Genomic DNA, 23,717 nt, shown 5'->3' on the forward strand with positions numbered 1-23,717 from the left:
GACCAGGTACCACCTTACGGAATTAGCGTGGCCATTCGGCAGCCATGCCAGTAATACCGGCATGCCACAAGGAAGTGCATATTGCGAGGTTCACGGACATGCACTTACCAGCATCCAGATGCCAGTAATAATGGGTACCATGATGCCGTTAACACCGACATCACGAGGCAGCCGTAAATAGCAATCTGCTGTGTTGAAACCTGCCGCAGGTGCACCCAATCAGCACAGGTGTAGGCAATGGACTCTGGCACAGCACAAAAGGGACCCACACACCACACCCCTTCCAAAGCCAAAATGCTACCATTAGCAGTTGCAATACTTGGCTGGAGGACATGCCTGCACTGCACCTACTCCAGCAGGCATTGAACCAGGTTATACAGTGGAGGAGAAGAAGGATGAGACAGGGCCAGCACATACCACCAGTACAGGCAGTTGTACCCTGCAGGCAGCCACCAATCCCTTGCCTAAGTGCCAGTCCACTTGACCTAACCCTTCACAGATCCACACCCTTTACAGCCTGGACTGGGACACCAGATGCACACTAGTGGACCTCATCCATGATGACCTGGTAAGCCTCATCAACATCCGGACAGGCATCCCCCCATGCTGAAGGTAGTGTCTGTGCTGCACTTCCTTGCCAGAGGCACCTACCAGCACACAGTTGGACAGCTGCATGGCATCTCACAACCATGTTTCTCCCGTGTGCTCAACCAGGTGCTAGATGCCCTCCTCAAACATGGAAGGGACCACATATATTTCCCACAGACTGTGGAGGAGAATGCTTCCAAAATGCATTCAATGCACAGGCAGACATGCCAAACATAATCAGTGCCATCGACTGCACCCATGTGGAGCTGGTAGTCCGGCATGCCGAGGAGGTAATGTACCCCACCAGGAAGCTCTACCATTCCCTGAATGTCCAGATGGTGTGCGATGCAAGCAAAATAATTTCACATTGCTGTGGAAGATTCCCGGGATCCACACATGATGCCATGGTGCTGTGCAACTCCACGCTTCCCCGCTACATGGCACGACACGGTTCCCAACATACCTGGCTGCTGGGTAAGTCTAACAACAGGGCAATGAGGGGTGTATGATTCGAGAGTCGAGGGTAAACCTCCACAAACGTTCTCAAGCAGTTCTTACGAGGCCATGCACCCATCCCTGGCCTCCATGCACTCAGTGCACACATGCATGGGACCGGCTGAAGCTGCATCATCATACTCTCGGGGAGGCATGTCCACATCGGGGTGCAAGGGTATGTGCACCTGACACATATGTCATGCCATGCAACATTGCACAGGCCAGGACAATCTGTCCAACCTTGTCTGGCCCGTACCTCAGTGCACCCCCAGACTGGTATAGTCATCTGAATCGGGCCTTCAAGAGGCCGAAGGGTCATTAGCCACACAAGCAGTGGGTATCCAGAGTCACCTACAATGGAGTAAAACACAGGTGGGACTCTTGAAGCCTGGCAGTGGTATTGCCTGCCACATGTCAACTCAATGGTCAATCTGTGCATGCATGTTCCATTTCACATTGTGCCACACTGTTTCATGTTCTAGTCCTTGCATGCGTATTGCAATGCCTAGGGTGTTGTCCAGTCTGACATGGAAATACTGCCACACATGGCTCAGCCAATACACATTGCATTTTGGTTTCTGACTGTGAGGGTGTCATGCCTTGGGGGTGTGGTCTGAGATGTGCATTGCCACAATGAGTGGTACCTGATGGGAGTTTGGGTCACATGCTAAGGTGGTTTGTGTGGCATCCATGATGGTCTGTGTCATTACTTGTGAACGCAGTGCATTCCTGGTCTGATGGCAGGGTAGTTAACCTCAGTAGTTGTTTGGCAGTGTCTCATCCCATGTATGGTAGTGTCAATGGGTGGTGCAATTTACAGCATTGAAATGGGCAACATTGTTCTTCGTGTGCACTGCACCTAGTCTTGGCCTGTGCCCCAGAGCTAATTCCAGGTGTGTGTGGGCCTTGGTCGCCTGTTCCAGGCATGCGCATGTCATTGGATAGGCACAGGTAAATGTGCATTACTGTAATGTGTTGTTCCCTGTGACTGTATGTAGAGCTTGGTCTTTGTTATTGTTGCTTTCAGTCATCTCCAGGCTGGACACCAGTGTTAAGATATGCCCAATTTACGACACTAGCATAAAACACAATGCTAAATAATGGAGTACCTAAGGTGCACAGTAAAACCCAGCTTTATTCAAAGCACAGAAGCACAGCCATGATAGCATACAAGTAGCTCTCAAAATTACAAAGAGTGTTAGCGGTTTTGTCAGCAATGACGTTATCATATGTAATCAGTTACAAAATATATAAGTAGTTATTATAGGTTAATATATATGGAATATAGTTAGTTTCCTCATAGGTTTACACATCCCTGGTGGCTCCTCCTGAGCCCAACCCATCACAGATAATAGTTTTACTACATCACAGTGGAAGCATTCATCCTAGGAGGAGTGTGGAGAGGGATTCACATTGGCTGGCACATTACTTACCAATCTTGAACACTCTGATAGGACTTCACCATATGAGGGGCACATAGGGTAGATGGAGAGAAAGGTCCATGGTTTGCACTAAATCCAATTACACGTATGCCCCATCATTCCCAGGCCATATGGCTAATCTATTCCTTTGTATTTGGCCTTGTGTGCCATTTTGTGTCTGTGTGCATGCTAGGGAGTTTAGCAGGTGTCTTATATGTACTTGGTTTATAATTAATAGAATGTGTTCTTCATGTCTTGACCTTGTTGGAAAATGAATGTCTTCCTATTTACTTGACTTCAACTAATTGTAACAGTCATGTTGTACTCTTTGTGGCCACAGGAGACACGAGGGCCTCATTACGACTGAAGCGGAACGAGTTAACAGGCTCTGCTAAAGGAGGCGGACCGGTTAAACCCGTTCTGCCTCATTACAAGCTCCCCTCGCGGGACCCGATAAGTAACGCCTGGTCAAACCAGTCATCCTTACCGGGTCCCGCGAGGGGAAGAGGGAGCAAACAACGGGCCGCTCGTAATCGGCCCATTGTTTGCACCCTCTCCCATTCCCATTGAGCCCTATCGGGCTCAGATGGGAATGGGGAAGGTCCGGGCCGGGGTTCCTAGAGGGAGGAATTACCGGACCCTCCGAACTTGGAATGGCCTGGCAATTCCCCATTCTGGGAACCTGGACCCGATTACGGCGGCAGCCATACCGCCAATAGCGGCATGGTTGATGCCAAAGTCATAGGGCCTCATTACACGGTAGGGGGTAAGGGTTTACCAGTACCGGTATTTTACCAGTACCGGTAAACCCTTACCGCCTTACTACGAGGTCCCTTTGCGGGTTGGAGAATTTAACGCCTGCTTTTTGCAGGCGTTAAAAACCAACCCGCAAAGGGACCAGGGAGCTAATTACGGTACTGCAATTTGCAGTGCCGTAATTAGCACCTTCCCCATTCCCATTATGCCCTATGGGGCAAAAATGGGGAAGGGCAATGGGGGAAGGGGGAATTACTGCCCCACCAACCTTGGAATAGGGCGGTAATTCCCCTTTCCACCAAGGCGGTGCCGGTATTTTACCGGCATGGACCATGGTGCTAATAGCACCTTGGTCCACCGCCGTCCGTGTAATGAGGCCCATAATGAGGCCCACTTTATCTATCCACTATAATGTTTCTTGGTATATTGTTATCTTTCAGATGGACATCAATGGCTGTGTGTGCTCTTAATCTAATTTAATTAACTCGGGGATCTACTGCTTCTCTTTTTGGGAACGGTTATCTCGTCCCTGCGTTCTGCTCATCCATGACTCCCTTTTGTGCATCTGTCCTTGGCGTTTTCTACAAACTACTGTCTGGGCAGCTTCTAAGCTTCTAAAATAAATGTGTTTTTATGAATTCAGCATCTTGTCTGAGGCCTTGCTAACTCCTGGGCCTACTGCAGCCTCTGTACTAGGACATTGGCTGTATTTCTGTGCTTTCTACCCCCAAGTTAGAGACCTATATATGTCGACTCATGCTACATACACCTTGTGCATCTGACATATGTTGGTTTCACCGACAGTGTATTCTGTATCCAATCTGCTTATCATTAAATCTACCCTATCAGTGTAGTGAGTCCTACTCCTGGTATCCTGGAATCCTCCTCCATTCTATGCTATATACACAGCACACTACTTGTGGTTTCTATTATCTAACTGTAATCCGTACTAAAGTATCACAGCCTAACTAGTTCTTTATGGTAGATGCGTATACATTGACCATTTTAAAGTATTTGTTCTTGGAGCCAGCCTTAGTTTGTCTCGTCTCTCACCCCTAGACTCATGTGGCAGTAGGGCTGCCTCAGCTGGTATCGTTTCTCACCTGTAGCATAATGGTGAGGAGCAGGGGCAACAATTGGTACTTGCATATTTATCTGAGTAAGGGCAGTGTGAGATACCTGCATATTCAACTGTACCATTACACCAGGCTCTTGGGGGTGCCACTGGATGTACATTTGATTCCCCTAGGTCGCCATGCCAACCCGTTCACTGCCATTGCATTGGGGGTTGCATTATGGTACCTGTAGTGCATTGCATGGGGTTGTCCTGTTGGGGATGGATAGGCCCGGTCAGTGACTGATGCATCCCCAGTCATGTGCTACTCCTGTGTTTTATAACCTGTCAATTCAGGGGTATGCTGGTGGGTCCGGCATGTACAGGTACCATTTCGGACATGCATTTGTAACATTGTTGCCCCCCCTTTGCCTGTCTCTCATACTGCAGGGTAGATTGGATTGTACATGTACTCACCCAACATCCAGTTCTTTGCTCCTCTGTGGCGCCCCATGAAGGCCGTCAGAGTGCTGTTAGTATCTGCCTGTCAGTGAGGGCCCAGGGTGTGCTCCTTTTGCAAAGGATCACTGCATGCCTCCACCTCGCCACCTGCATCCCATCATCCTAATCCTCATCCTCTCTATGGCCTCCTGTTGCCACTGCTGGTACTCCAGCCCTGCATCTGTGGTTGTGTTGGCAAATGTTTTAGGACAGTGTGGCCCTTTTGTACTCTTCCTGTGTGCATTAGTGCACCTGGGTGGATTGGGTGTACTTGTGGCCTTATTTCGTGCACCTGTGTCCATTTACTGGCTGCTCTGAGGTGCTGTTATCCCTGCTTTGGTTTTGCCAGTATTACCGGCAATTCCAATCTCGTAATATGCTAGTCATACCATTGTGCCTGTATTACTGGCGCAGGTGTAGGGACTATCCGGTATTACCGGCGTGGCTAATTCTGGATTAAGTGATACCAGTGTTGGTAATTCCGGCAACTTTCTTACAAACTTGTGCTTGGCCGGACTGGTAAAACTGCCAGTAAACTGTCTTACTGTCACTTTTACCATATGCCGGAAAACTCGCAATGAACCCCATTGTGCAGAATTTATATATGTGGGGAATATGGGAGAACACAGGTAGGGTGCTGGGGGGAGGGTTGATGATGGGGGATTGATGATGTTTAGAGAGGCAGCCAGCATTGGGGAAAGAGGACAGAGGTGGGAGGGGAATGAAAGAGGTTATATAAAGTTTGAGTTGTAAAGCTGAAAATTGTGCTAAGGAGGCAAACAATAGGGAGGGAGACTGAGGTAGATGCTAGAGCGGTAGTCTAGTCTGCTGATTTCAGGAGTGGAAATTAAAGTTCCCAATGTTTAATAAGTTCAGTCATGCATCTGTGACAGCGGGGGTAATGCATTAGTTGTGCTTGGATTCAATGTCAAAGGAACCCAGGGCTGTGAACCTTGTCTTGTATGAGGAGGCCAGGGAGAAAGGATATACTAGAAGGGATAAGGAGAGGAGAAAGGGGCATTATAAACACTAAAGTAACTTACTTCAGTCTTGGGGGAGTCAAGCATCAGACAAAGAATTGCCATCTAATGGTCGATAAGAGATAATTAGGAGGTAATGAGTAGAAAGTAGAGGTTCTGGGTGTAGACTGTGAACAAGTAGAATAAGAACACATGGGGGAGATAACTGGTCAATGAGAGAAAGTATAGAGGATAAAGAGTAATTGGTCAAAACACAGAGAGATGGGTGGGATTGGATGTGCTTACATTAGATGAGCTAGAAAAGGAATTGGTTGATAAGTACTGTATGAGGTGATGCAGACAAGGGCAGGTACTTGGATGCCGAGACTAGGTAGGATGTTGAAGACAGAGCGGTGATATAAAGTGTTGTAGGCTGTTGCAAGATCTAGAAGCATGGGGATCAAGGTGAGTACTGAGTGATTTAGTGAGAAAGTTGGCTATGTGCTTCACTGTTAGTAATGTGGAGTATTGGTAGTCAAAGGCAGATTGAAGTGCGTCACAGAGCCCTTTGAAGTCCCAGATGCTTTTGATCCATGTGAAAACCATATGATGCAGAACATTTGGGCTGCTGTCACAGTTGCATGACTGAACTTAGTAAACAGTAGGCAAAAGCGTGTAGTTGGGTTCGATTTATCTGGCCAGGAATGGGCTTTTTAAATAGTAATGAACAGTTTCTTTTTGAAGTAGGCAGGGAAGAGAAGATAAAAGAATAGAGATTTTAGAACAAGTGATGTCTGTGATTGTGCAAGAGAATTCATGGGCGCGCAGCATTGTCCAGCTTCCTGGAGGATGGGTTCCAGTTCAGCAGTTTTAGTTGGGGTAAAGGTAGCAAGCTGGGATAAAGTGAGAATGAAGGGCAGTGTGTGAAGGAGGGTGAGAAAGGGAAGCACATTTAGGGTGTTCTAATCTTGTAGTTCTTTCAAGAGAAGCAAAGGGTGATGTCAGTGGTGAAGAGGGAGGAGGAGATTGAGTGTGATCAGAGGACCAGCATGACCGGAAGGACATTAAGGAACCTTTAAGGATAGAAGTGGAGCTATGAGATAAGATTCATATAGTCACAGTGCTTAGGAGTGCCCAAGGCATAAGACAGAGGAAACAGTCATGTTGAGTTGGTGAATCTCAGAAGTGATCAAAGATTGGGGCCTCGGGTAAGTATTAGTGAAAGTGAGGGCTAGACAGAGGTATTAAAAGAGAGGAACGCTGATTTTACGTATGGCCTTGTGAATGGCGGAACCCTTGGCTAAGTAGCAAACTAAAAAAGAGGATTTGATCGATGCAAGGGAGGACATGATGGAGACCAGTTTGCATTTGTTTTTGTCAGCTGGGATTTAGCTGAGAGAGAGAGGGAGAGAGAAAGGAATTGGACAGCAATGTAGTAGTGCAGGAGAGAGTGGCCATATAGAGAGACATCAATGTAGAGGACAGATGGGGTGAATGAGGATGATACGAAAAGGACGTCCATATAGTGGCCTTGGTCTTGTGTTTTCTTTTTATTTTCTCTTTTTTTTATTGAACTTTGCTCAGTTAAAACTAAGTCTCGGACCTTAGATGAGTCTCAGAAACCACAGCAAAGTGTCCACGGAAAACCTCCCCCACAGCTTGGAACGTGCCGTTACTATACTCTTCATCGGTCCCAGACCTCAGACCTGTTTCCTACTGCTGTGGCCAAATCCTATGGCGAACCGCCTTCGGGATCAAGATGCACGAGTTTCGTCAAAGCTTGGGACCATTTCGTATTCTCACCAGAGATAAGTCTATTCCACAGCTCGACCATTTGGAATATCCATAGATTGTGTTTTCTTTTTTTTTTAATGAAGGCTGTCCAGAGTGTGGTCCAAAAAAAAGAGACACACTCAAATCAATACTCAGATGATGGATTAGTAAACTTGAAATCTCCTACAATGGTGATTGAGGCCTTAGTGCATACTGGGTTTAAGAAGAGGTATAGGCCTTGAAATAATGATTTAAGGGGGCTTGAAGGCCTATATCTGATATTACTTGTCAACAGGATGAGAGCAATGGCATGAATGGAAGTGTGTTCCAATGAAGCCGGGATAAAGTCAGATGGTTGGTGTGGGGGTAGGGATGAGGAAAGTCATGCTGATCATGTGGTGAACCCCTCCATGTCTCTGAGTCAATGCAGGAGTCTAATAACACATGTCACAGTCCGTATTATGAGCAGAAGAGTCATTTTGGAAGATAATCCACGTTTCAAAGATGGCCTTAGCAGGGTGTTGGGTGGAGGTGCGTCAAAGCGGACAGTAATGAACAAAGTGATGTAATAGAGATATTAAGCATTCCAGAGTCCGCAGCAGAGGGTGCATGGGTGAGTTGGCAATGTTTGGAGAGTGTCTCCAAGATTGAGACAGCGGGTGGGGTATAGACACAAAGGATAGCCAGGAGGATTTTGAGAGTGCTGCTCCGGACAGGTTTCGGGTAGAGGGGAAGAGGGATAATCATGCCAGTGTTACTATGGAATACCCATGTGAAGTGTGGGGGAAAATAAACTAAAGGCATAATAATACAAATAAAACAAAATTTTAAAAAAACGTGTGGGGGGATAGGTGTGATGAGGCTGGAGAGGATTTATAGGCGCGTAATCTTGGGCAGTAGAGATCTATGCAAAAAAATAAATGAAGATTTGTGTGCATGGCACCTATGGTCTTTAGGGAAGCAACGGTAGCAGAGGCACAGCTTGTGCAACTGGTGTAAGTGTTGGGAATTATGAACCCAAAACAATGGGCCTCATTACAAGGTTACCGCTCCAGTAACAATGATACTGGTACTTGAATACCGGCATTGTCTACCGGACCGGTGCATTATGACCCGAGATGCCAGTGCAACAGGTATCTGCAGGGACCCATTGTGACCAGGTACCACCTTACGGAATTAGCGTGGCCATTCGGCAGCCATGCCAGTAATACCGGCATGCCACAAGGAAGTGCATATTGTGAGGTTCACGGACATGCACTTACCAGCATCCAGATGCCAGTAATAATGGGTACCATGATGCCGTTAACACCGACATCACGAGGCAGCCGTAAATAGCAATCTGCTGTGTTGAAACCTATCGCAGGTGCACCCAATCAGCACAGGTGTAGGCAATGGACTCTGGCACAGCACAAAAGGGACCCACACACCACACCCCTTCCAAAGCCAAAATGCTACCATTAGCAGTTGCAATACTTGGCTGGAGGACATGCCTGCACTGCACCTACTCCAGCAGGCATTGAACCAGGTTATACAGTAGAGGAGAAGAAGGATGAGACAGGGCCAGCACATACCACCAGTACAGGCAGTTGTACCCTGCAGGCAGCCACCAATCCCTTGCCTAAGGGCCAGTCCACTTGACCTAACCCTTCACAGATCCACACCCTTTACAGCCTGGACTGGGACACCAGATGCACAATAGTGGACCTCATCCATGATGACCTGGTAAGCCTCATCAACATCCAGACAGGCATCCCCCCTTGCTGAAGGTAGTGTCTGTGCTGCACTTCCTTGCCAGAAGCACCTACCAGCACACAGTTGGACAGCTGCATGGCATCTCACAACCATGTTTCTCCCGTGTGCTCAACCAGGTGCTAGATGCCCTCCTCAAACATGGAAGGGACCACATATATTTCCCACAGACTGTGGAGGAGAATGCTTCCAAAATGCATTCAATGCACAGGCAGACATGCCAAACATAATCAGTGCCATCGACTGCACACATGTGGAGCTGGTAGTCCGGCATGCCGAGGAGGTAATGTACCCCACCAGGAAGCTCTACCATTCCCTGAATGTCCAGATGGTGTGCGATGCAAGCAAAATAATTTCGCATTGCTGTGGAAGATTCCCGGGATCCACACAATGCCATGGTGCTGTGCAACTCCACGCTTCCCCACTACATGGCACGACACGGTTCCCAACATACCTGGCTGCTGGGTAAGTCTAACAACAGGGCAATGAGGGGTGTTGCCTGTGGGGGGGCACAACCATAGGCAACCTGTCTGCTGGCTGGGGTATGAGGGGTGTTGCCTGGGGGGGTCCACAAGCATAGGCAACCTGTCTGCTGGCTGGATAATGAGGGGTGTGGCCTTGGGGGGACCACAAGCATAGGCAACCTATCTCCTGGCTGGGCTATGAGGGATGTTGCCTGGAGGGGGACACAGTGACCTGGGTGGCAAAACTGTGACCCCCATCACCTCGACAGAATGTTGGACACAGCAAATGGATGCAGATGTGGCATGCCTACACAGCTGTGTATTAATGCAAGCAACATACACAGCGCCCACTCAAGCACATGCACCTTGAACACCATCAGACATGAACCACCGGTCCCACGATGCACCACTCTTCAGGCACATGCATGAAATACATGAGCAGAGCAAAGTCTATCACAGGGCATGCAGCCATGCTTGGGTCAAGTCCAACTGCCACACATGAAAATATCTGTCACTGCACCCACCCCACAGGTACACCGCAGACCAGTATACCGGCCCAGGGGCATCTAAAGCCACACTTCCAATTGCAATGGTGCAGGCAAGGAAACTAATGTAATCACCAATCAGTTACCACCACAAACATATGAGCGAGTGGTGCAGGACCCATCCACAGTACCTCCACTCCACCATGCCACTACACCCCCTGCCTCATCACAGAAATGTTTTCCGTCACTGGCGGACCATACCACCATTGCCATTGTGCCTTGGTCATATGGGGGAAGGCAGTGATGGACACGTACATGGTGACATCAATTAGCCGTAAACATGATTAGCAAACCACTGTGTATCATGAAGCACATCAGGCAAATGTGTCATGATGCACTCCACATGTATAGTGCATATTTCAAATGGAACACACCCATCAGAAGTCATCACATCATGGTAATTGTCAACTCATTTGTGTGAGTTCTGTTGCTGATGGAAAGGTCCCTAAGACGTGAACGGCACACATACCCCCCAAGCATGGATCATCCCTAAGTACACTTACTTGGGTCTTACTATAGGAAATGTCCAGTGAAGTCATGCTGAATCTGTGGCATGTGACCATGAACACTGTACAGGCATTGCACACAAGGAATGACAACAATGTTCACAAATACAGTTTCCATTGCTCCTGTGCACTTGATGCTGGGTATCCCCTAAAGCCGTGGCTCCTGACCCCCATTAGGCACCCCGTCAATAGGCACAAAGAGGACTACAACGGTGCACATGCAGGCACTCATGTCACAATTGAGAAGACGTTTGGCCTGTTGAAGGCCTGTTTTTGCTGCCTCAGCAGGTCGGGTGATGCACTCATATACAGGCTTGAGAAGGTGGGCAAGATAGTGTTGGCATGTGCCATGGTGTACAACATGTGCATCCGGCGCAACGTATCCCGGCCCCCTGACACGGACACGATTCCACCAGAAGATGAGGAGGATGATGGTGAAGATGCTACATATCGACCACGCCACAATGTGAATGAAGGACGTTTTGCATGCCAAACTTTGATTGCACAATACTTTTGATGGACTGGGTAACACAAAGCACTGGGAATGGAGGGCACTGGGCACTGGTCACTGGTAAGAAATAAATTGACACACACTCAAAAAGCAATGTCCGTTCATGTGTTTTTCTTATGCACACCAGGTGTATTAAATGAAAGAAAACCGTGTACAGTGAACAGGAACCAACGTGGACCTCTACCCTTTCATATGCAACAAACTACACCCCACTGCTCAACAACCCCACATACCCATGCCCCCCACCACTCATCACCCCCACACATCCACGCCCCAACACCCCTACACACACACACACACACACACACACACACACCACCATCCCACGCCCCCTTGCACCCACTTCAAGTTCAACTGGACTCCCTCCTGACATGTCCATGTATGTCAGGCTACTGATGCCCCCTTTTAGGTGGAGGGGGTTGTTCATCTGGGCGGCGCATACTGGGGAGTGACCTCGCCGTGTATGAGCTGGTCAATGGTGCGGGTTGTGGGTCGGCCTCTGCATCACAATGCTGGGCCATGATGGCTGCCAATGGGTTGACAGCCTGTGTCATGGCTGCCATGCCTTCATGCACGCGCCGGGCCACAAAGTAGACAGCACGGCTCACTGTCCTGGAGTTCTCCTGCATGGCCTGGCGTGTGGCTTCTCCTTCCACAATGTACTGCTTGACGATGTCTTGCATGGCCTGCTGGCGCCGCTCCATGCGGGTCAGCTGCCCCTCCAGGTCCCGGATGGATTGTGCAGCTGGTGGTTGCATGGATGGTGGTGTGTGTCTGGTTCCAGGGCTGCGTGTGACTAAGGCATGTCCTCAACAGAGCTGCGTCCACCTGAGCCATGTTCAGAGGAGAACTGTGGTGTAGGCAGCACGGCTGGGGTATTAGGCATGTCCTCAGACATGCAATAGCCTGTGGTGTCTGCCTCCTCCAGTTCCTCTTTCTCCTCTGCGCTATGTTGCGCGGATTCTGCCACCTCACTGAGGTCACTGGTGGCCGTTGACTGTGCCCCCCCCGCACATCACTGGGCACTGGGGATCCCTCCTCATCCTGAGGTGTTTGCTGTGGGGCAGGTGTTTTTTTTGGTATGAACTTTGTGGCAGGGATGCCTTTTGGCATGGGTGCCTTGATGGCAGCAGTGTGCCCTTGCTGGGGCTCCTTCCTAGGCATTGGTAGTAGCTGCTTGGCTGGTTCTCCAGCCTGTGCGCCCTGTTGGCTGGGGGGCTGTGGCTTGGGAGAAGTGGTTCGCTTCTGGCCAGCCCTTGATGTTGAAGGCCTGGAGGCATCGGCATTCCCTCGGCTCAGGCGTGCTGGTGTCTTTTTTGGTGTCAAAGTGTCTTCCGCCTCGCAGTCTGATCCCGTTCCTGTGGGGGACAGAGAGGCAGGGCATCAGTAATGGGTGAACGTACATCCTACATACATTGATGCTAGTACATTTAGAGTCCTGTGCATTCTCATGTACCTGTTGGAGGGGCGGCCATGGTGCTTACAGGAGTTGGGGGGTGCAGTGTTCTGGCATCCTTCTGATGCAGCCATGTTGGGCATGGTGTCTGTTGTGTGGCCTATTGTGTGTGCCATGCCTCAAGGGCTGTGTTCCATGTGTTATTTCGATGTGGGTCAGATGTGCTTGCACAGTGTGCGTTGTTGCATTGCTGTATACACTGCGTGCATGGTCATGGTGGGTGGGTCAAGTGTGCAATCAGTAGTGCTGATGAGTGCACCATGCAATGGGATGGCACAGTGGTCAGGCCTGCATCTGTATGGTGATGTATATGTGCTTGTGTTTGCAATTGAGGACTCATGTGGTTTATGTTAGTGGGGTTTGTTGTGTGTTTTCATGGCAGGGATTTTGTGGTTTTGTAGGGGGTGACTTTAAGTGGGAGGTGATGGGCCATGTATTTGCTCTCATCTACTTGCCTACGTGACTTTTGTATTACGCTAAGGGTCACTCACTGTCATCAGCTGATGAAGGGACCCCCATCTCAGAATGGCCAACACCCTCAATGGACTCCATGTATATGACAGTACTGCATGTCTCCTCCCAACAAGCCAGCTTTATGGGGAATGGTGCTCTGCCACCTGTGGCCTGGGCCTGACTGCGATTTTCTGCAAGGATGTTGTGGACACGCAGCCGCAGATCGTCCCAGCATGTCCTGCAGTATTTTATTGTCCGTGGGTTGTCCCCACTGCAGAGACCTTTAGCGCCACCTCCTCCCAGATGTTTTTTTTTGCGGATTTGTGCCTCACGGCACAGGTCTGCGCAGAACACAACATCTGCGTTCTCAACCAGTGTGTCGGCGAGCATGTTGAGTTCCTTATCACTGAAACGTGGCTTTCGCAGACACACTGTGCCTTTTCTGGTTGCCATGGCCATGACCTTGCTAACATAGTCCACAGTTTGCTGATCCAGGTACTGTAGGCAGAGGATTGCAATGGATTGTGTTTTTAAAGATGGCTGCCAGATAATTTCCTGTTCCGGTGCAATGACGTTGCTTCCGGTAGCAGCACTTCTGGTACCTGTATTTATGATAGCAGTATCTATGGTACAGTTTCTGATGGCATCTATGATGATGGTGCCGCTGTCTGCGCCATTACTGATGCCGCTATCAGGGGGTTGGAGGGCCTTACCGGAATGCCAGTGCAGCCGTTACTGACATGCCTGTGTGCGCATGCAAGCTGACTTGGAATCAACCGTTGATTCTGGCAGCAGTGCTACACGGACACGGTTGCAACAGCATACCTGTAATTTGTTTGTTTTTTTCCGGCCAACCAGTAATGAGGCCTAATGTGTCACAAGTCTCTCCCCTTCTCACCTGTTTTTCTTGTTTGCTTGTGACCTTCTTTGGTGACTTCTTTCGCACGGTCTGGGATTTATATATGCCTGTGTGCTGGTCTTCGGATTCCAGCATGAGAAAGATGTTTCAACTCCAGGATACGTTCAGAAGTCCAGGACGGAACCAGGAAGGAATAGTTTCCGGGCTTGGAGGCACGGAACGCTGTGGCACGAGCGCGGGTGAAAATCCATGAATTACAGAGGTAAGTTAGAGGGAAGGAAGGAGGGGGATTCAAGGAACTGGGAAACAGGAGTGAGGAAAAAGCCCTGAGCGAACTCCGGCAACACACGTCCAACTACATCGAGCGGTAGACATGTTTCTTTAGTAGTGTGCAAAGCGTGGAGCGCAAATACTGGCTGGCTGCTTTCTGTATCAGGCAGCCATGTTGGGAGGTTTACTCCATTCAGTCCTCTATGGGTCAGGGACAACGAAGTCCAGAATGGACACAGGTGACGGTTCATGACAGTATGCCTCCTCTGACGCCCAGCTCCTCTGGTTTTGCCTAGATGGATAAAATGGTATCTTCGAATCAGCCTGGGGGCATTCATGTTTGACATGGGTTCCCAGGTGCATTCACTAGGAGGATACACTTTCCATTTTACCAAATATTCTAGTTGACTGCGTCGGTACCTAGAGTCACAAATTCTGGAGACCTTGTATTCGAGTTGGTCATTGACAATCACTGGGGTAGATCTTGGAGCAGTTTGAGAGGGCTGAACATATGGTTTCAACAGAGAAGTGTGGAAGACTGGATGGATCCTCTTCCATGATTCTGGTAATCGTAGTCGAAAGGCCACTGGATTGATGATTTCTTTTATAGAAAAGGGTCCGTAAAACCTGGGAGCCAATTTAGTTGGCTGTAGGTGACGTGGTAGGAGTTTTGAGGATAACCAGACCTTATCGCTTATTGAATAGGAAGGTCCTGGTCTTCTTTTGGAGTCGGCATAATGTTTAACATCTCTTCGGGCCTTTTCTAGGTGTTCTTTAGCTTCCTTGTGCACATTGATTAATGTCTCAATCCAGGAATCAACTGCAGGAACTGGGGTAGGGTGAGGAAGAATGGACGGCAGTACTGAAGGATGAAATCCTTGACTACAGAAGAAAGGACTAGCCTTGATAGCTGAATGATCCGAATTGTTGTATGCAAACTCGGCCACAGGTATTAGGAGTGACCAATCATCCTGGACCTTGGTGGCGAAGCAACAGAGATATTTCTCCAGGGTTTGGTTTACTCGTTCAGTAACTCCATTGGTCTGTGGCTGATAACCCGAAGACAAAGCATGTTGGATTCCCAGTATGCGACATAACTGTTTCCAGAACTGGGAAATGTACTGGGGTCCTCGGTCAGAAATGATCTTGGAAGGTAGTCCATGAAGCCGGAATATGTGTTCTAGGAAAATTCCAGCAAGTTCAGATGAGGATGGTAGCTTGTTTAAAGGCGTAAAATGAGCCATATGTGTGAACAGATCAATGGTAACCATTATGGTTGTGTAGCCTCTGGAAGACTGTATTGCCAGATGGAGCAGGAGACCTGCTGGTCTTTTATTGTCGTGTTTGTTCTGGTTGCAGACTGCACAAGTCTGGACGTGGATCTTGATATCGTTCTTCATCATGGCCACCAAAACTGGCTTTGTATTAGATGAAGGGTGTTGGTGATGCCACAGTGTCCTGAATGGAAGGTATCATGAAATAAGCTTGTGATCTTTTGTCTCAATCAAGAAGTAGGGATTACCAATCAATTATCCTTGAATAGATATCTGTCTTTTGTTTTGAGTTTCCATCAGTCGTTTCTTCTAAACTCCTTCCAAGGTTCCGAGGACTGAGTTTGGATTTGGATATCCTCCAGGAGAGTAATTGCTTGAGCAACAAATATAGTGTTGGGAAACATTTTAGGAAAGGTCCGATCTTCAAGGGTTTCATAATCAGGACGTCTGGACAAGGCATCGACTATAATGTTATGTGTTCCAGGGAATTGGTGGATTTGAAATTGGTATTGGGCAAAAAAGAAAGCCCAACCGGCTTGACGACTGTTTCTGCATTCTAGGGATTGTAGGACTTGATGGTTCTGATGGTGCGTGCGGACTTGTACTGTTTGGCTCCTAGAAGGAGATGACGCCAATCAGTGAAGGCCTGACGGATGGCCAACAATTCCTTCTCCAGGACAGAATAATGAGTTTCACTGGGAGTCAAGGTGAGGGAAAGATAGGCGATGGGGTGTTCTAACTTGTCAGCAAGTTCCTGTTTCAGGACTGCCCCAATGGCGTAGTTGGAGGCATCAGTTTCAACAATGAAGGGTCGGTCAGTATATGGTTGAGCAAGGATGGGAGCTTGTGTGAACTCCGACTTCAACAGTTGAAATGCCGAATCTTGGGCTGAGGTCCACTGAAAAGGAGTGTCTTTCTTTAGTAATGTAAGTATAGGATGCACAATCTCAGAAAAAGTTGGAATGAATTTTCTGTAGAAGTTAGCAAGGCCCGGGAAGGATTGAATTTGCTTTACAGTAGTGGGAACAGGCCAAGAAAGAATGGAATCAACCTCTGAAGAATCCATTCCAATCCCCTTTTGGCTAAGAACGAATCAGAGGTAGTGAACAGTAGATAGATGGAAAAGGCACTTCTCAGGTTTGGCCAGGAGTTTGTGTTCACGTAGATGTTGCAAGACTGCCCTTACAGGCTCTTCATGTTTTGTATGGTCCTTGGAGTAGATTAGTATGTAGTCTAGATATACAATGACGAAGAGGAACAGCATGTCAGAAAATACCGGATCCATAAAACGTTGGAAGACTGCTGGGGCATTAGCAAGTCCAAAGGGCATAACCAGGTATTCAAAATGGCCTAAGGGTGTTCTAAAGGCTGTTTTCCATTCGTCATCCTCCTTTATACGAATAAGATGATAGGCGCCCCTGAGATCTAATTTTGTGAAGATGACTGCACCTTTGACCGCTTCCAGGATGTCCGAGATGAGAGGCAATGGATAACGGTCCTTGAGAGTGCATTGGTTAAGGCCGCGGTAATCCAGACATGGCCTAAGCTCCTTCGAATCCTTCTTGGGAACAAAAAACAGAGAAGCGCCTGCCGGGGATTTGGATGGGCGAATAGTTCCATTTTCCAAATTGGTATCCAGGTATTCCCGGAGGGCCCTTTTTTCAGTTTCTGACAAAATAAACATTCTTCCGAAAGGAATAACTGCCGAAGGTTCAGTATCAATGGCAAAATCCTCAGGTCTGTGGGGTGGTAAAGCTTGAACAATGGCTGTGGAGAACACATCTGTGTAAGTCTGGTAGGCCATGGGAATCTGGATGACGTTAGAGACGGTGACTGGTGCTTGCTGAGTTTCTTGGAAGTCATCACGGGGCTTTGGTAAGGTGTTTAGGGACGAACAGTGGGACATGCAATGTTCCGAACCAAGAAACAAAGAGCCTGCTGCCCAATTGATGTAGGGGTTGTGCTTCTGTAACCAGGGCATGCCTAGAACCATAGGATAGTGGGCAGTTCTTATGATATCAAATTTAATCCTCTCTTGGTGGTGGTTAATGGAGAGAAGAAGCTCCTTGGTTTGAAGGGTTATATGTCCTGAAGACAGGGGTCTTCCATCGATATCTACAACAGGCTACATAGTCTCTCATGTTTCATATGGAATGTGATGAGTACTGACCCAATCATGATCTATGAATATGCCCATGGCTCCACAACTCACTAATGCCATGATGGGGTAGGATTCTCTCTTGGAGGGCGATAGGAATGCCTGTAGAATCACAAGGTTGTTTTGTCCAGGAGAGTTCAAGGAAGGAATTGATGTGGAGCAGACACCACTCTCCCGAAACTGTGCCCCATCTAGGATCAGGAGCTGGCGTTTCCCGAACGCCATGGGGGAGCGATAGGGCACTCTCTCACAAGATGTTTATCATAGACGCAATACATGCAGAGACCAGTGTGAATACAGCGCATCCTTTCTTGTGGGGTAAAGGGTCCACGGAAGGCCCCCAGTTGCATGGGTTCTGGATCCGAGGTCGGAGAGACTGAGGGGCTCTGAACTGGAAGGATGGTCTATGGCAGTTTTTTGGAATGAAGATTTAGACTTCTTTTTCTCTGCCCTTCTTTCCTGGATTCGAAAGTCGATTTGCAGGGAAAGGTCCAAAAGGGCCTGGAAGGAATCTGGGCGAGCTACCCTGGCTAACACGTCCTTTATTTCTTCATTCAGGCCTCTTCGAAAGAGGGTGAAGCTGGCCTCTTGGGACCAATCAGCTTCCTTCATAAGTTGTTTGAAACGAGTCACATAGGTAAGCATATCCTGGGATCCTTGTCGAAAATCAAGTAGACGTTCTTGAGCGCTGTAAACCTGTTCAGGATGATCAAACATGGCTTTTAGGGATTCCACAAACCTTTTGTAATCATCGTGGAGGGCGTTGCCCGAATTGACTAGGGGGGTTGCCCAGGTCAAGGAGTTACCAGTGAGGTGTGATATCATAAACCACACTTTTGCTCTAGGGGTGGAAATGTAGTAGGGCTTGAAGGTGAAATGTACCAAAAATGATTCAATGAATGCATGAAGGGTCTTTGGAGAACCATCATATTTGTCCACTACTCCACAACACACTTTCCTTAGTAGCAGAATCACAAGACAGGACTAGCTGTTTTAAAGCAGCATTCTCTGCTTTATGATTTTGAACTTCTGTGGTGAGTTCCTGCATGCCTCGCATGAGATCTTGTACCGCGGCTTCCATCTCTGTATCTGTATAGTTCTTTAGGTGTCTCAATCTGTCACAAGTCTCTCACCTTTTGACCTGTTTTTCTTGTTTGCTTGTGACCTTCTTTGGTGGCTTCTTTCACACGGTCCGGGATTTATATAAGCCCGCGTGCTGGTCTTCGGATTCCAGCATGAGAAAGATGTTTCAACTCCAGGATACGTTCAGAAGTCCAGGACGGAACCAGGAAGGAATAGTTTCTGGGCTCGGAGACGAGGAACGCTGTTGCTCGAGCGTGGGAGAAAATCCAGGAAGTTCAGAGGTAAGTTAGAGGGAACGAAGGAAGGAGGGGGATTCAAGGAACTGGGAAACATGAGTGAGGAAAAAGCCCCGAGCGAACTCCGACAACACACGTCCAACTACAGCGAGCAGTAGCGTTGAGATGCGGAGCACCGCGGGGGCGTGTCTGTTTAGTAGTGTGCAAGGTGTGGAGCGCAAAGACTGGCAGGCTGCGTTTCGTATCAGGCGGCCATGTTGGGAGGATTGCTGCTTTCAGTCCTCTATGGGTCAGGGACCACGAAGTCCAGAATGGACGCAGGCGCCGGTTCATGTGTGTTCCTGGTGACTATAGCCTAGTAGAGCTTAAAAATATTAAACAGTTGTAGAATACTGCCCCACAACTTTAATACCAGTCACACAGTGAAGTCAAAAGAGCAAATCATCAAAAGAATTAAACAAGAGTGTAGGAGCTCCTCTACTGTGAATGACCATGGGTCAAATAGACTGTTCAATAGAATATATTTCACTCAGGAGTGTCTACAACCAAGTTGTATCTCACTGCACCCTTCACAAAAGAGAAATATCCATTTGCATATCATCCTGATCCCACCTACAAGGGCACTCCAGCACCAAAATTCCAGGCAAATCTACATTGAACAAGAGTACCATCAACAACCCCAAACACGTTTTTTTGGCCTTGTTGGGCCTTGTAAGAGAATTGACAAGGGGGGTCCTGGGAGTCTCTCTGCCAGACATTAGTCCTGGTTGCGAGAGACTTACCCAGAGTCTTTAGCTCACTATCTTTCACAGAGAAGAAATATCCCAAACATATCAGTCTTTGTCCTGCCCTGGGGCAGTCCAGCACCGAAATGCTATGCAATTCTCCTCTGAACAAGAGTACCAACAGCATCCCCAGACAGAGCCCATCCCTGTTTTACCACATGCAATACAAATAAATGAGACACACCCCATGCAGAAAATAAGGCTAAGAGGACAGGTTGCAAGAGTTTTAATGTTTTATCTAGAATTGCAATCCAGAGGACTCTGCTGCCTGAGAGCGCTCTGGCAAACATTACAAGTACATGACAATATAAAGTGAAACATCGTCATAGATGACGCAACTTACATAGGGTGCTAGGCCAGTTCAGGATTGGATAGGCAGTATAGATGTATATAGTCCCTTGGGCGTTGCTCCGTTCGGGTTGGATGTCCAGTTGGCGGGAGGGCGAATGTCACGAGGTCCATCTGCCTGTGTCCGGGCGGGATGAGGGTCAGGTCGCTGCGAGGCGGGGTGGCCACTAACTAAGCTAACATAATACAACCTAATAAAACATGCACTAGATAAAAGTCATCACAACTCCTTTGAGCAAATCATTGCTGACCTATACATTTAATTTGTGTATTTACATCATTACTTATTGGAGTACCAGGTTAAGGGTCTTGACCAGTATGATAACATTGATTGCGCCGTAGGTCTGGAGTCATCAAAGAGGCTGAGGCAGGTTGGCGTTTGTTAGTAGTAGGAGACAATATATTGTGACAGAGGTCTGATTTTAGCTAAGGGCATACTGCGTGGGCATCATGGCGGGGTATGTCATCCTCCTCTACCTCATATGAAGCACAGTTGTGTTCCTGCATGTCTTATACAGTGCATGGTTCTGTAATGAATGTGGCTGGGTTTACTGTTTTACATCTGACCACATGGACATTTGGGCAGGAGATTATTATTTCATAGGCGGTTGCCCTTTGTGTTGTTAAGGTTGATTTGGATCTTTCCAGAATTGCAAAGAGTGAGTGTTCCGTGTATAGTGTCATTGAGCATCCCATTACAATGGTGGTGCTTATTTCAATGGCGAAGGCCGCTGCAGCGAGAGCTTGTTTGCATCCAAAGTGTCCTTGAATCACTGAATCCAATGTTTCGCTGTAATAGGCCATTGGCTTGTGGCCTAGTGAAGTTTTCTGTGTCAGCACTGCAGTCATTATCGTGCCATTGCAGTGTGAGAATAAATAAAATTCCCTGTCATAATCTGGGTTTGTGAGAACTGGAGCGTGCGCGATCAGATCTTGCAACTTGAAGTACTGCGTCATCATCTCATTTGTCCATTTTATCGGGACATTATTCTTTTGGGATTCTTGCAGCAGTGGGTGTGTGTATGCTGCGTAGTCTAGTATCCATGCGCGGCAATAGTTGCAGATACCGAGAAACTTTAGCATGTCCTTTACTGTTTTTGGTATTATCATATGGCTTATGGCAGCTGCCCTGTCAGGCAGTATTCTCTTTCCATCTTTGGAAATTAGATGCACTAAGTACAGTACTTCTGCTAAGCAATATTGCAGTTTTCCTTTATCTACCTTGTACCCTTTCGTGGCCAACAAATTCAGCAGTTTTATGGAGTCGACCCTGCACTGCTCTTCACTCTTGCTGCAGACAAGTAAATCATCTACGTATTGTATTATTGTGCTTTCTACATCAATGTCTCCGAGATCTTCATGCAGGATCATATTGAAAATGCTGGGGCTTTCACAGTAGTCTGCAATGTTCATATCTGTTCCCCCCTAGCGTGAACGCCGTGAGGTACTGAGAGCTTGGATCAATTGGAATCGAGTAAGAAAGCTTTCTTTAGATCCACTACTGTGAAGCATGTGGCACCTTTAGGTATGGTACACAATATTGATGCTGGATTAGGCACTATTGGGAATTCTTTCTGGATGACGTCATTGAGTGGGCGTAAGTCTTGTATCATTCTCCATGCCCCACCTTTTTCGCTTTTTGATTGGAAAAAGTGCTGTGTTACATGGTGAATTTGATGGCACTATTATTCCTTGCTTTAGTAGTGCGTTTATTGTCTCTCGAATCCCTTCTTCTGCTTCCCTCGATAGCAGATACTGCTTGACTCTAGGGGGTATGGCGCCTGGTTTCAATTTTATCTTTATTGGTGTTACTTTGTGTAATAAACCTACATCATGGGGGCCTGTAGTCCATAGTTCTGGCAGGACTCTTTCCATGTCTTTCTCAAATATTGTGGGTGGCACATTGACACTAGCCATGAGTGGGTTGTGTATTTCCCTATGTTGGATCATGATGTCACATGGTATGCTTATTTCCATTATAATTTCTCCTTCACTCTCATTGTCAGTGAACAACTCTTCATCAGTTGAGTCACGCAACATTATGTGTGGGTCTATGCACAGTACTGTTCTCCACCTGCACCCATGTGTGTCCAGTCCTATCACCGTGATATGTTTGCTCGAGACCTGAACCCCCTCTAGATCAATAGACAAAATGGTTCCTGGCACGATGTCTGTATTTACAATTGGACGAAAACAACATCTGAGGGTACCTTCCACTCTTTTCTCATTATCTCTGGCACCACTCGTGTCAACACCCTGATACAATAAATGAACATGTCCATGTCAATAGGCACCCCTCTTACTGCAACTTCGTTTGTCATGGTGCTAATCATCAACATCGCTCGTCCGGGGAACACTCCTGGGGTCTAACACACTATCCCCCTTTCAGTAAAGGAGATTGTCATGTTTAATTTGCTCAAAAGGTCTCTTCCCAGCAAATTTATTGGCGCGTCTTCGTGATACAGTAAGGGTGTGTGCACTGTTTTTCCCCCCACCGTTATGTCAAGGTCTTTTGTGTAAGGAACTTTTAAAATAGCGCCAGAGAACCACTGCGTTTCCAAATTTCTTCCCAAGAACAGAAACCACCCTTCCATGAGACATGATTTCTCCGCTCCTGAGTCTACCACAAAGATAAACTGCTTGTTTCCTATCTCTGCTCTCATTAGTGGTTCTTCCACTGCACACAGGGTAGTGGATAGGACTGGACACGCAAGCGCTCTCTGTGGGCTGTCCTAATGGGCATACGTCTCAGTTCCTGCCACTGAGAAAACATTATCTCCTACCACTGCTGTGCCTCGAAAAGGTGCAGGTGCACCATTGGCAGATGTTGCAAAAATGTTATTGTTTGCATTCCCTACAGTATTTTGTCTTGCCATAGGTGGTTGTATACCCCTCTATTGTGGCTGCTGCTGTTGGGGTTGCTGTCCTTGTGGCATCTGGGGTTAATTGTAATATTGCTCATTTTGTCCACCCCTTCCCATAGGCAACCCGTAGGGACTACCTGGGTGTGGATGACCGTATTGTTGTTCATTTCCCATAGAGGGCTGCCCTTGGAAGTAACCCATAGGCCACATTCCACATTCTCTTGAATAATGCCCCCACCTCCCGCAGTTCCAACATGATCCCTGCTATCCTCCTCTCATCCCAGGGACACCAAATCCTCTATTTCCCATTCCTCCGCATCCCCCTCGTGGTCCTCTGTACCCACCTCGTCCTCTTGCTGGTCTTCCTTGCCATTGGGCCCCTCCGTATTGTTCTTCTCGGTCGCACTGTTCTTGTCCTCCTGCAGTCCATGTTGCGGCCATTCTGGCTGGTGAGTTTCCTACTCCATCATCCCCTTCACTGCTCCTATCAGTTGAGGTTGCTGCATTCAGCGCTGCGACCTTCACTAACTTATTCTGCACTAACTTTGCTTCGTCTGCCAACCTTTTCTGTGCTATCTCCTTTTCTCTTTCTTTGATCCTCCTACAATG

This window comes from Ambystoma mexicanum, chromosome 1p, assembly GCF_040938575.1.
Source record: "Ambystoma mexicanum isolate Mex_15411 chromosome 1p, UKY_AmexF1_1, whole genome shotgun sequence".
NCBI classification, from domain to species: domain Eukaryota; kingdom Metazoa; phylum Chordata; class Amphibia; order Caudata; family Ambystomatidae; genus Ambystoma; species Ambystoma mexicanum.